Raw genomic sequence first — 13,444 nt, 5'->3', positions numbered from 1 at the left:
CTATAAGGAAAGGCTGAAAGAGCTAGGTCTGTTTAGCCTTGAGAAGACTGAGCGGGGAACGTGATGTTTCAGTTCCCTGAAGGGCTGTCCGAAAAGAGGAAAGATTTGTTCTCTGCTACCCAAGGCAGCAGGAGTAGACCCAAGGGTCTAAAGTGACAGGAGGGTAGATTTTGGGTGAACGTTAGGAGAAACATCTTGTTAATAAGGGCACAATCCTATGCATGTTTAGACAGAAAAAAGCCCTACAACTCCCAGCATTCCCCAGCCAGCATGGGGAATGTCTAAGCATGCATAGGATTACACCCTGACTGTGGAACCCAGTTACCTAGACAGGTGGTTATGGGCTCTCCCTCTCTGGAGGTCTTTGAGCAGTGGCTGGACAGCCGTCAGTGGGAGATGCTTTAGTTCTGGATTCCCTTCATTGAGCAGTGGGGCTGGACTCGATGGCCTCCCAGGCCCCCTCCACCTTTAGGTTTCTTATTCTATTAGCTGTGTGGTACTTTGAAGACTACTGATTTATCATGGCAGGAGCTTATGTGGGCTTGAGACCACTTTTTTCAGGTGTAGAGTGCTGTAGTCCATAAAAGAATTCCGCCCCAGTAAAGTTGGTAGTCTTGAAGGTGCCAGAAGGCTCCAATTTTTCTTTATTAGTGTACACCAGCCGTCCCCAACCTGGTGCCCTCTAGAAGTTGCAGGAAGGCCTGTCTATGCAGTGGTTTACACTCCCCCCATTTTAAATGGGATGTATTCTGAGGCCAAGAGGTGTGCATGTTTGGAAACAAGGCCTGTGAGCTCCCAGGAGGGTGACCGGGGGGGGGGGGGAGTGCATTGCAGGACCAGGGCCCCAGGAGCAGGAGGGAGGCCTGCCCTGGAGCACAATGTGGGAGGCTTCCAGCAAGCTTGCCTACTACCGACCCCTCTCATTTTCAAAATCAAGGGTCCTTAACGACACCTTCTTACATTATTCCTGTTTGTAATAGAAAATGTAACATGCCCCTTTATTCTGGGATACCCCGTCTCTGACAGAGGGAACCAACTGCTTATTTGAAGGGGCCAAGAGGGACATTTTGCTGTACTGGTAAGTCTGGCCCTGTTTGGGGGGCTGTGGGGATGCAGACTGCTGAAATACAGGATGTAAACTTTGTAATACAACTTCTTACTTCCCGTTGCAAGACAGAGCGGTGGCTTTTGCAAAACATACATGCAAGGGCTTTTGCAAAACATACACGCACACACTTTCCGTGAATGCTTCCTATAACTGGCTCAGTTGCTAGGCAGAGCAAGCTGTGTTGTGCTGGGGGGGCGGGGGTGTTGTAACCAGGCTGATCAGAGAAAACACAGACCTATTTTTGCAGTGGTCCCCCCGCCCGGCACCCATCCCATTTGATCCTTTCCTTGGCATTATTTGGCCTCACTCTGAAAGCAGCTTGATGGTGGGCATAGACAACTCCTTTTGCCTGAAAGAAAGCTGTGAACAGCTGCATGACAGGCAGAAATGCAGCCGGTGCAGTTGAGTTTACCGGTATACTGCCTCTGTTCATGGTGGTTCTGTTGAGCGATCAAGTGCAGCTTTTCCCTAGTGTAGCAGCGAGGCAAAGGAATAAAACTGCTTCCATTTAATTTCTGCCTGCCCTACAGCTGTTAAAGGCACAGAGGCCCCCCCCCCCCCCAGGGAAAAGGTGGCAACCAGACACCTAGCATGGGGCAGGGATTGGAGTTTTGTGGGAGAGAACAGGGTGCAGCTTGGAGGCAGGACTCCTGGGTTCTCTGGAGTGGGGGTAGTGGGTCTGAGAGGAGAGAAGATACTACTCCAAATCTCCTTAAAATAAAACAAGGCTCTTGAGTTAGTGGTTGGGCAAGACTAGAATCATAGAATAGTAGGGTTGGAAGGGTATTTTCTTATGTTCTTTTAATCTTCACACAATTTATGGAATTTGTTTGCACATGATGTGGTGACCGACACTAGCTTAGGTGGCTTTAAAAGGGAGTTAGACAAATTCACGGAGGCTTGTCTACTGTTGGCTATTCGTCATGATGGCTATGTGGAGCTTCCAAGTTCAGATCAGTTTTCTCTTTGAGCCTCAGTTGATGCCAAAGAATAACAGTGGGAGAGGGGCATTGTTTCGATGCTCTCCTCGTGGGCTTCCCAGAGGCGGTGTCATCCATCCAGGCTCTTCTTGTGTTCTTACGAACAGGAACGGGACCCTTCCAGGGATGAGGTCGAGTCCTGTTTGCGTAACTTCAGTGTTGATTGCTGATGACCTTATTGAAGATGGAGGCAAAATTTGGAGACTGGGGAGTGTCTTTTAATTGCACATATGGGGTGGGAGAAATGACAAGAGAAGCAGCGGTTAATTATTATTTTTGACAAAGCAGTGCCGGGGCTCACATCTGCTAGGAAGCCATACCATCTGACCTCAAAGCCCAGCCCCCTTATCCCAGATATGGGGTTGGGTGCCTTGGTTATTTGGCAGAGAAGAAAATTCATTCTTCACATGCTTGGTGGTTTTCCCTTCATCTTGCCAGATGCATCCTGGCATGTAAAAAAATAAACAAGTTCTGGGGCTGAGCCTCAGGCATTACGTTCCCCAGGACATTAGTTCCAGGGCCTTGGCCAGACCTCCCAAGTCCTTATCACAGGACTAAAAAACATGCCCTGACAGCTCAGAAACCAACGTTCTTCAGGAGCGCTATTAACTTTATTTACCCTAAACTAGAAAATCTGGGTGCATCCTTCACCTCCTTTAAAGATACTGACTTGATCAGGGGGAAAACCCAGTCTGCCCAGACCGGGTCCTGTTCTTTAAACAAAATTTTAATGTGCAGGCATCAGCAGATGAAGCTGTCCAGAGCAGGCAGCTGAACACAGACACCTCCTTTGCCACAGAGGCCCAAGTGATGCCTTCCGAGAGGAACAACAAAAACCCTCATCCTTCCTCCCTCCCCACCCCCTGCTCTTTTGGTATTGATTCGTTGTCTGGTTTCATTTGTGCATTAGCTCCTTTGCAAAATCCTCAATTTGTAATGACAGGGTAGGATTTTATTTTGTAAAAGGAGGTGGACTGGAACTCAAACCTGCCTCAAGCCCCCCCCCCCCAATCCGTCTCCCTAATTGCAGATGCATAGGAGCTGGTTGCAATTGTTTGGGGGATCATTGGTTGGTTTGGATTTTTATCCCACTTTTCAGCCCAAAAAAAGCTCCCAGAGCAGCTCACAAAGATCAGTAATAAGCAAGACCCTGCCCTCAGGCTCACAATCTAAGAGACATGACACAAAAAGAAAAATAATTGGGAGAGAGGAGGAAAACAAGCAAACTTGGGTGCTAATGCTTGGTTAAAAAATTCTTACAATGACCAACTGGAATGGAAAACCGTTCCAGAAGAGGAGCTGAGCTGAGCTGCGGGCCCTGCTTCCCTCCTTCTCAGCCTTTTAGACTGGGGGGGAAATGTGCAAATGCTGGAAACCCAAGCGGAAAGGAGCTGTGGCCACAGGAAGGGCGCATGGCCATCTGCCAGTTTTGACCTGTGGGCCTGAGGCAAAGCTGTGCTTGGGGCTCTGAGCTTTACAGTATTGCCCAAGACAAAAAAACCTCCTTCCTTATTGCAAATATTTGTAATTTAGGTGACTTGACAACTTGCACGTACACACTAGACTGCAGTTCTTAGTTTTTAAAATGAAAAGTGCCGGGGCTCAAAGAGACCCAGAATTCATGCTGTATTGCTTTGGGAACATCAGCCTCCAAACCCCTAGCTGGTTGCGGGGCAATTGTTATGCAGTAACAAAAGATACTCTGTACATGCTCAGAACACTGTCCACTTTCTTTTTATTACTTGCCATGTCCTAGGGCTGAAAACTCGGACATTGGGAAGAGATGCTGGGGCTGTGCCTTAGAAAGCCTCAGTTCAAATGATGGCTAAAGGCACAATCTTATGCATGTTTTGACAGAAAAAAGGCAGTTGTAGGCCTTTTTTCCGTCTAACAGTGCATAGGATTGTGCCCTAAAAGACCTTTTTAAAAAACAGTTTTAGATTTACTGCTCTACAGGGAAGTAGGGAAGAACAGTGGAGTTCTTCCCCCGCCGTTTGAATCCATGCTTAAAGGTAAAAAAACCAAACAAACTTGCATCTATGAAGCCCACGTGTGTTGAATTTAATCCGTGACATTTAACACAGCAATACAGTGTTGTGCACGATGCAGTTAGGGGTTCACTGTTCGCGCTGCTGAAACTGTGAAATCCGGCTGCCTTTTGACAAAACCTGCCCTTTCGGGTGCATGCTGCAGGGCTTTTCCCTTTTAGGTGCGATATGAGGAAACCTTCCTTTACAGAAGAGAGGGGGCGAGGTTTTGGTGTGACAAAAACCAGCCCGTCGGGCCTGGCTTGATTAGCAGAGGAAATGTGAACAAGGGAGACCTTCATGAGGACAGGGCTGGGGGGGAGGAGACAGGGCGGGGGGCAACACACAGTGCCTTTGTGCTTTCGCGGGCCACTAGATGCAAGGGAACATTCGGAGGCTTGCCAGAACTAGGAAGAAGCACCAACTTACCCCAGCATAAGTTGTGCCAGGGTGACCCAGGCACCGTTTGTCTCCCTAGAGAGAGATAATTTAAGAGAGATAATCAGGGTGGTGTGTTCTTTGTAGCTGCAAACAACACTGTAATTCTGCCCCAAGGTGACCCAGAATTCTGGATAGCCAGATTCTGCAACTGGGATGAATGATTTTCTTTCTTTCTTTCTTTCTTTCTTTCTTTCTTTCTTTCTTTCTTTCTCTTTCTTTCTTTCTTGAATTGGATTTAGCTTAGGGATGCAGAACCTTTCAGCAGAAGGACTGAATTCCATTTCAGAAAAGTATTCAGGATCTGTGTTCTACTGGTGCAGGGGGCTGAAGGCAAAAAGGGGCAGGCCAAAATACAAAAAAATACTGGGATATTTCAGCTTAAAGCTCTCAGCGCCAGTCACTAAGCGTTGGGAGAGGCATTTCAACCTCTTAGAATGGGGACAGAATTGCACAACAGCCAGGAACCCACCAAACAGTGGGTGGTTGGGGGAAAGGAGGTGAGCCAGGAGAAGGGGCATGGCCATCTGGAGAACCCCGGAGGGCTGGATTGGGACCCTGGGCATGAGATTCTGCATCCCTGCCTTAGCTCGTCACTAGAAAGAGAGCTAGGTGGGGTGCTGCTCCAGCTGTTGAGATTTTGGTCATTAGATGTTGCTCCTGTATTTTCAAGTCTGTCTTCTCAGCCATATGGTCTGGAATCTTGGCTGTTTAAAAAATAAATAAATAAATAAATAAAGGGAAGTTGAGAGGATGCTGAAACTTGTGCTTGTGCATGCCAGTGTAGGGGAGAGAATACTGTATCCCTTTTCTCTTCGGCCCACTTCAAACATCACATCCAGTCTCTGGTTGGGAAGAGTCGGTGGGCTGATTCATGTCATCATTTCCCCTCTCTTTCACTATATGCAGTAACCATGGTGTGCCATGATGACCGAATCTCATTTTTAGAAATGAAGCCCCCTGATCACTGCATGAGATAAATTCCGCAAACCTAGAGTTACCACTTCTTTTTTCCCCTTCCTAGCAGAGCTTCTGTGACTTTAATAGTTGTATGACGATAATTGAGCAGGGGAAGCATCTCTCTTCTCTCTTTGGTGCTGCATTTCCATGGTGGGGTGGATGGGGGCAGCCGGAGCTGTTCCTGTTTGATTATCTGCTAGGCACTTGGAGCAGTTGAGAAATGCAAGGGCCCTGATTCAGTAGTAGTTTCTGGCCTTAAGGATAAGATTCCCCCTTCTTGGCTGTTCCATTTCTTCATTGGTCTGCTTTTAAACACTGTAAAGCGCCTTGGTAGAGAGGCAGTGTAGAAATGTATTAAATAAATACAAAAGACACAAAGGAATCAAAAATAGCAGCCAACGGCACACACACATTGAACCATATGACATTCGGAAAAATTTGGCAGACCGCAGCAGATGCATTTTCAGTGCAGGGGTTCTACTTTGGAAACAAGGTCGAACCAGAAAACATGGGGAGAAATTCAGATGGGGAGAATTCCGGAAGCAGGCAGCCCTGCTTGGCTGTCAGGGGGGATGACCACCGCCTCCAAAGAGTCATGTCCAGCCAGCTCTATGGAGCCTGGGTGAGCCCTGTGGCACGCATCCACATTATCTCACAGATAAGGAGCCCAGCTCGGGTGAGGACATGTCTCTTGCTGAGTTCGGGCCAAGGTGTTTATCCCCTCTCCAAAGCGAGCAATCCCAGATGGGACTGACATAATTCTGGAACTCTGTTGTGCATGTGGCGCTGGTGGGGTTGCAAAGTGTGCGTCGGGGTTGGGCAGGGGTCCTCACGAGAAACTGAAACATCTCCTCATTCACACGGTATACTCAGACAGTAGGCAGCTGTCCCGTGGACCACTCAGCCTGTCTGCCCAAGCTAGGCTTTCCCGGGGCCCCTCTGGTTGCACAGGGATCCAGGTCTTACCAGCCCTAACCACCAGGAGATGTGATATCTTCACCATACTCTCCAAGCCACAGAGTATTTCGTTTCAGCAACTTCTTCAGAACCCTATAAAGCCGAGGTTGACAACTGAGCAAGCGTGATGGAAGACACATCGCTCATGCAGTGCCTGCTTGGGTGGGGTTGTGCCTAGGAGCCGGTGCCTCTTTTTCCTCTGTAATGCAATCCGTCCTGGTTACGTCACAACTGCTTCCTTCTGCTTCCCAGTGGAGAGCAATACAGCAATTAGAAAGGTGGAAAGGGTGGCTCGCTCTTTAAGCAAGCCATGCAGGCTGTTTTCTCATCTCCGATTAGGGCTGCCACCTTTTCATAGTGGCCCTGCTCCGGTGGCTTTAGCAGTTGCCTGACATGGAAGCTTCTCCAGGCATGGAGACAGAATGATGGGGAAAACATGCTGCCTGTTGACTCTGCATCCTTCCCAGTGCTCAAATTAAGCGGCCGGGGTGGGGTGGAGGATGACAGGACTTAATTACGTGCACCGTCTTAGGAGAGTTCCACCCTTAAAGGCAGTCTAAACATAATTTTAAGCAAATAAGTAAGACTTGATACACACACACACACACACACACTCCAGTTTTAGCCAAATCATGCCTTCTCCCTGTAGCTGTTTTTTAAGTGGACTGGCACAAAAGGTAAAGATACAGGCCTCTTCTGACCTCCCTCCCCATTTGTCTCCACGCTTGTAATACAAACACGGATCCCTCTCTTCTGTTGCCTTCCTCCCTAGAACAAGGGCTTTGCTATAATGCCCCATGCACTTGGATGGTGCACTGCCATTAAAATTCCCAACATTTCCCACTGCTTCAATCTTAAGACATGCCGGTAAATGCCAACATTCACTAAGCTGCAGACATTTACCATATTGTATATACCCTTTTGTGTGTGATCCCAGCAAGCTTCATGGCTGAGCCAGAGGTATTTAAATTTAAAAGCAGCCTTCCTTAACCTGGGCCCTCCAGATGTTTTGGACTTCAATTTCCATCAACCCCACCAGGCGTAGCCAGTAATCGGGAATGCTGGGAGTTGTGGTTCAAGACATCTAGTGGGCACAAGGCTGGGGAAGACTGACTTAAAGAAACTGCTAAATTGGGAGGGGGAGCAGTACTCAGGGGGAGCCCTGCTCTTATCTCCTATCTTGAGGGACCCTAGGCTGGGCTGGGAACTTCAACAGGCCATAGAACCGCTATCCCTGTCTTCACTTCTTTCTCAAGAGAGAACCAGCTAAAAACACAGGCTGCTGGCTTGCACAGCTGTTCCATGCCAGAAAACCTGTGGGGGGACTGCACCCCCCACTCTCCGCTTTGCCCCAGACACACACACACCAGACCTTCCCTTCTTATGGAAAGCTAACATGTCAGGAAAAAAAGCAGAGGGCCACGTTTTGACATAAGGAAGAGCTACATATACAGCGGCTGCAATCAGGTCATGTCAGCATGCAGGAAATGCTTAGTCTTTTGCTTGGGTTGCCAACCACCCACTTTCTTACCAGACCGACCAGTAAAACCACATTCTGCCCAGCAACCAGCCTGAAAGGGCCGTTGATTTCAAGCAAAGGGCACACGGTTCGGGCCTCAGTGTTCTCTGCTTATTCCATCCATCTACAGAGCTCCCAAGCTGCATCCCCCTGAACTGTGGGGAAGATTGCCAATTTTTCAACCGGCCTCTGTAGCTGCAACTTGGAACAGCAGTACCTCCTGAGTTGTAGGGGATAATGTTCATCTCCCTGTCCTGTAAAGCAGGGGTAGCAAACCTTTCCTGGCCAATGTGGACATTTTCCCACCAAGCATGCAAAATGCAAAGCTATACATGTTTACTCAGGAGCAAGCCCCAGTGCAACAGCCCTCATGCCTGCAAAAGCACAGCTAAATTTTGTGCAGGGGATTTAAAGTTTCATTGCCTTTAAATACCCTCTTATGTCCAATCACTGATTGGCGATAACAGTGGAAGAAGCTTGCAAGCTGGATAGAAAATCGCCGAGACCACATCTGGCTCGCAGACCAGAGGTTCCCCATCTCTGCTGTAAAGCTTCACCAGCTGATTTCTGTGGCTCAGGCTGCTGCTAGAGGCACAGGAGGTCTGGTTCTTTTTCTGGTCTCATCCCTTGGGAAATCTGTCTAAATCTGTGCCCCTCACGCCATCTTGCAGCAATGAGTTCCATAAGCTTAATAACGTGCCGTGTGAAGGCAGACTCAGTATATGTCTGCTACAGATCCGCCACTCGTCGGTTTCAGTGGGCGACCCCGGGTTCTGTTCTGATGGGAGAGGCAGCTCTCCGAACTACCTCCGCACCATGCCCGGGAGGCCAGGAAATTTGGCCCAAGGTCCCCATCGCTGCTTTTCGTGACACTCTTCTCCGCAAGACGCTTGCGCAAGCATGTTTGTGGGCAGGTGCTGTGGTTCCAGCTGGCCTTGTGTGTGATGTACACAAAGATTAAGAGTCTCCTGCCAGCAGAAGCCAGCTGGTGGATGGAGTACTGCTGCCTTTGGACAATCAGCCTCTCCTATCAGGGCGAGGCATTTCTTTCCCCTTGTTGCTTCAAAAACTGTGCATGTTTCTAGGAGGAAAACACACACACACTTTACGATTTTATAACGAACATAGTCCACGGGGAGGGAAAGAGCATTCTCAGTGGCCCCATTCATGTCAGCAGAGCTTAACTGCAGTGGGGCGTCACCTTTCCTCAGTGCCAGCTCAAAGCACGTGAATAATGGAAAATGAAAGCACCTCTCTGAGCAAGGCTGCCTTTCTCACCCATCCCAGTAACCCCAGCCCTTCTTTAAGAGTTCATGACCACATCCCTTAATTGACCTGCTGAGCCAAAGCCTTGCTTGGACATATATCCTTATTTTTTGCCCATTGCCACAATAACTAAATGGAGCCTCCATGTTCAGAGGCAGTATGCCTCAGAGTATCGGTTGCCAGAGGTGAGCAACAGGCTATTGCCTTCATCATGCCCTGCTTCTGGGCTCCCCAGAGGCATCTGTCTCGCCACTTCCAGAAAGAGCAGTGCTGGGCTAGATGGACCCAGCGGAAGTACTGGAAAAAAGTTTAGAATGTGCAGTGGAGGGTGCAGTGGTCAGTTTTCTGAGAATCTCAGCTTTCCTTTCTTTTTTGAAATCAAAGATCAAGTTTCTAGTCCTTATTGTTGGGAAGTTATGTTTGGACTGGGACATGTGAGGGAAATGCCCACTGACATCTCAGAAGCCAGAGGAGAAAGCGTCTGCACATCTGGCGGGCTGTTAGAAACAGAACAAGGGGCAGGATGGGCCTTATCCACTTCTTATGTATGCTGCAGAGCATGACAGAGACTCTGGAAGAAGACAGTGCCACGGAGCATGCAAAGAATGGCTTCCTCCCACCACTGGGTGACCAAAAACTAGGATTCTGGGGGTAAGCGTGAGCTAATGGTCCCTGCCTCTTTTTTTCCTGTTCTGCGAAAGGAAGCCCTGCTTTGTCACGGTGTGTCCTTCTCTGCTGCAGCAGGCAAAAGTGAGTCAAGGGACCAGCAGAGGGCTGGTGATACAAGGCAGGCCTGGTCCCACATGCCTGATCCTGTTGCTGCTGCTCACCCAGTGGAACCAGGACAATCCGTCGCTCAGCTATGCGTGAGAGCTCTTGTTGGTTTTGCTAGGAACATGCCGTCCTTCCCATGTGCTGATGCTAGCTCGATTAGCCTACTCGTGCTAGGGTTCTTTGCAAACACACGCGCGCGAGATGTGCTTGCTGACTTGGCAGAACTGGGACCAGTTGCGCGTACACACACGCCCGCCAACAAGCCACATCCACCCTGTGTGCTGCTGCTGTTGCAACTCTAGCGAGGGCCAGCTTAACTTAGTCCATTCCTCCAACTATAATCAAGCCCAGCTCACGTCCCTGCACTTGTTCCTGTCCACCCGACCCCGTCCTCTGTTGTCACCCCCACTGTCTACATGGTAAGCTCGCTGAGAAGGGGACCTCTCTCCCCCCTTTTTGCTTGCTTGTTGGAGAAGCTTGGCAATGCAACATAACACACGTAGGGTGCTCTGTTTATCGCTGGGAGCGGGGCAGGGCTGTCGCTCAGTGGTAACGCGCCTGCTTTGCCTGCAGAAAGTCCCAGGTTTGATTCCCAGCAACTCCAGGTAGGGCTGGGAAAGAGCCCTGCCTCTGAAAACCGCATTAAGCTAGATGGGTCAAGCGCAGAAGGCAGCTTCCCATGTTCTCTGTTAGCCCCATTGCCACGATAGCGTGAAATGGACGCCAAAGCTCCCCGTGGTGTTTTGATTGGCTGTTCTGTGCGTGCGAGGGCGGCTCCTGTTGGGCCCCCTAACACAAGTGCCCTGGGTCCAAACGGTCATCCCCCAAAACTAATCTCTGGTGGCGGCCATGTGTATCTGAGCGGAACCACCGTATCGCCATGCTCACAACACAGCCAGTCCAGAAGGTTACAATGGCTGATGGTATCAAAAGGCCCAGGAGAATCCACAAGGATGCACTGCCACGGTCTCTCTCCTGGCACAGGTAATCCGTCAGGGCAACCAAGGGGGTTTCCATGCTAAAACCAGAACTGATACCCGATTGAAATGTGTCTAGAAAATCAGTTTTATCCAAGAGACTCTGGAGTGGAACAGCTGCCACCTTGCCCCCAAAAGGGAATATTCATGACTGAGTTGTAGTAGAGTCCAGATGAGCAGACCCCCTTCAAAGCTGCTGGGACCAGCCTTCCTCACGAGGAGGCTTTAATTACTTCCTGGACCAAGTCAGTCAAACCCCTCTTGCTAGCTGTTATTAGCCAAGTTTCAATGGTTGACTGCTGGGTGTGCTTGGGAAATGGGATGCTTGAAGGTTACTTCCCAGGCTGGTGGGATTGTAAAATGGTGTTAGGACAGGGGAAGACAATGCAGAATTGGAATGGGTCACCCCACCCCATGGTGTGGAATGGGTGCATATACTTTGTATATAGAGAGAGGAGCAAGAGGGAGAAATGAGGGGCAATTCTGAGTGGAAATATAAAAGATCTGGAAAGGGATGGTTTGTGGGAGGTTCTCTCACCTTTCCACCAGGTGCATTTTGGGTTTTTTTTTTTAAGATGTATTTCAGCACACCCATGGTTTCCAACTGCCTCAAAATAACAGAAAACCGCATTGAGATAATCAGAATTATATGCCCCAGTGAAATCTGTTCATCTTTGTTGTGTTTTGCTTCAGCACAAAGGGGCCGACACTATTTATTTATTTATTTATTGCATTTATACCCCGCCTTTCTCCCTCTCGCAAGGAACTCAAGGCGGCTTACATTATCCTCCTCCTCACCGTTGTATCCTCACAACAACAACCCTGTGAGGTAGGTTGGGCTGAGAGTCTGTGACTGGCCCAAAGTCACCCAGTGAGCTTCCATGGCCAAGTGGGGACTAGAACCCGGATCTCCCGGCTCCCAGTCCGTCACTCTCACCACTACACTACACTGGCTCTCAGTGTATTGCCCCTTTGGGAAATGATGGTTGCTTTTTAGATGGGACATCCCAATTAAAATATTATTTCCGGGGGCGGGAGCTCAAAAAGGTTGGGGATTTAAGAGAGTGGGGAAGGGGTTGATGGTGGGGTTTGCTGTGCTGTAATTGGGGAAACAAATTGTGGGGGATGGAATTCTTCAGGGTGTGATATGAGGGATCCCAAATGATAGCTTTGGAAATTAAGTTCAAAAGAAGTTTTTAGACTGTAAGAGCTTTCACAAGCCATCCTCCACCTGGCCTGCCTGACATGGAAAAAAAAACCCAGCCATCTTCCGCTTTACCACTGGTCCCCTTCCTGCTAACCTGTAGGTGATCCCCACTTGGCCCAGGTGATTAAGCCTGTGCCTATTTTCAAACCATATTGAATACTGCTGCTTCAGTGACTTGGTTGGAACGTTTAGGAATTGGGGAAGAGAGAAGTGGAGAGGCTGTTGTGCTGTTCTCTGGGTTGGGGCCAAATGCGATGGATCTGGGAGTTAGAGGAGGAAAATCAGTATGTGTTGTGGGAGGGGGGGAGAGGTTTAATTGTAATACTAGGCAATACTGGGTATTACTGGGCTGGAATCTCAAACAAACGAACTAGGGAGCAAGCCCCAAAGAACACAGGGAGACTTACTTCCAAATAAACATGCATAGGATTGCAGTGCAACAGTACTTTCAAGGTACGTTACTTACATTACCTAGTTGCAGTCCTCACAACAACACTGTAAGGGTAGGTCAGCATTATTATTGTCCCCCATATTGCTCAGAGAGAGAGCGAGAGAGAGAGAGAGAGAGAGCGCTCAGAGAGTGGCTTACCTAAAGTCACCCTTACCCAAGGGAGGTTAAGACAGAGGCTAGAACTCAACTAAACTCTTCCTGCTTTGCATCACCAGTCTCATGGCCCCCATGCGCCACTATTCCTATTTTTCTGGTTGGTTGTTTTATTTGTGAAACATGATGTTTCAGTTCATTATAACCCACTGGAATCAGGTAAGCTAAAAATCCCGAATAAATAGATCTTCCAGAAGTAATTGGACATCAAGCGTAGTGTTCAGAAGTACTTCCCAAAGAGATCAGAGGTCAGCATCAATGCAAAAACACAGAACACTAGTTTCTGGCTCAGAGAAGGTGAGGCTGCAAAGGAATGCGAAAGGATCAATATTTTTTTTATGCCCCCACCCCCACATCCAACCACAGGCTGTGTACACATCCATGAGGAAGGCCTCCTTCTGTGCCTGTGGGCCGTTGTTGTCGTGGGTGGCAGGTACATACTTGTTGAATTACTGTGACTCCCTTGGAGGTCTCCCCCACCCCCAGTTCACGAAGGAATGCAACCCTCTCTGTTCATCTGTAAGTTTTCCCCTCCTTAGCAACACAAACTGTTCCCGTGCTGGGAGGTTGCGCTGACATGGAAACTCTTGCCTGCTGGTGGGAAGTTGAGCGTCTCACTCGGAAAGT

Source organism: Heloderma suspectum, chromosome 17 (genome assembly GCF_057233095.1).
Source record: "Heloderma suspectum isolate Gila_16-S chromosome 17, 16-S_ref, whole genome shotgun sequence".
In the NCBI taxonomy this organism is placed as follows: domain Eukaryota; kingdom Metazoa; phylum Chordata; class Lepidosauria; order Squamata; family Helodermatidae; genus Heloderma; species Heloderma suspectum.
The sequence above is the reverse complement of the archived record's forward strand: the minus strand, read 5'-3'. Positions refer to the sequence as shown.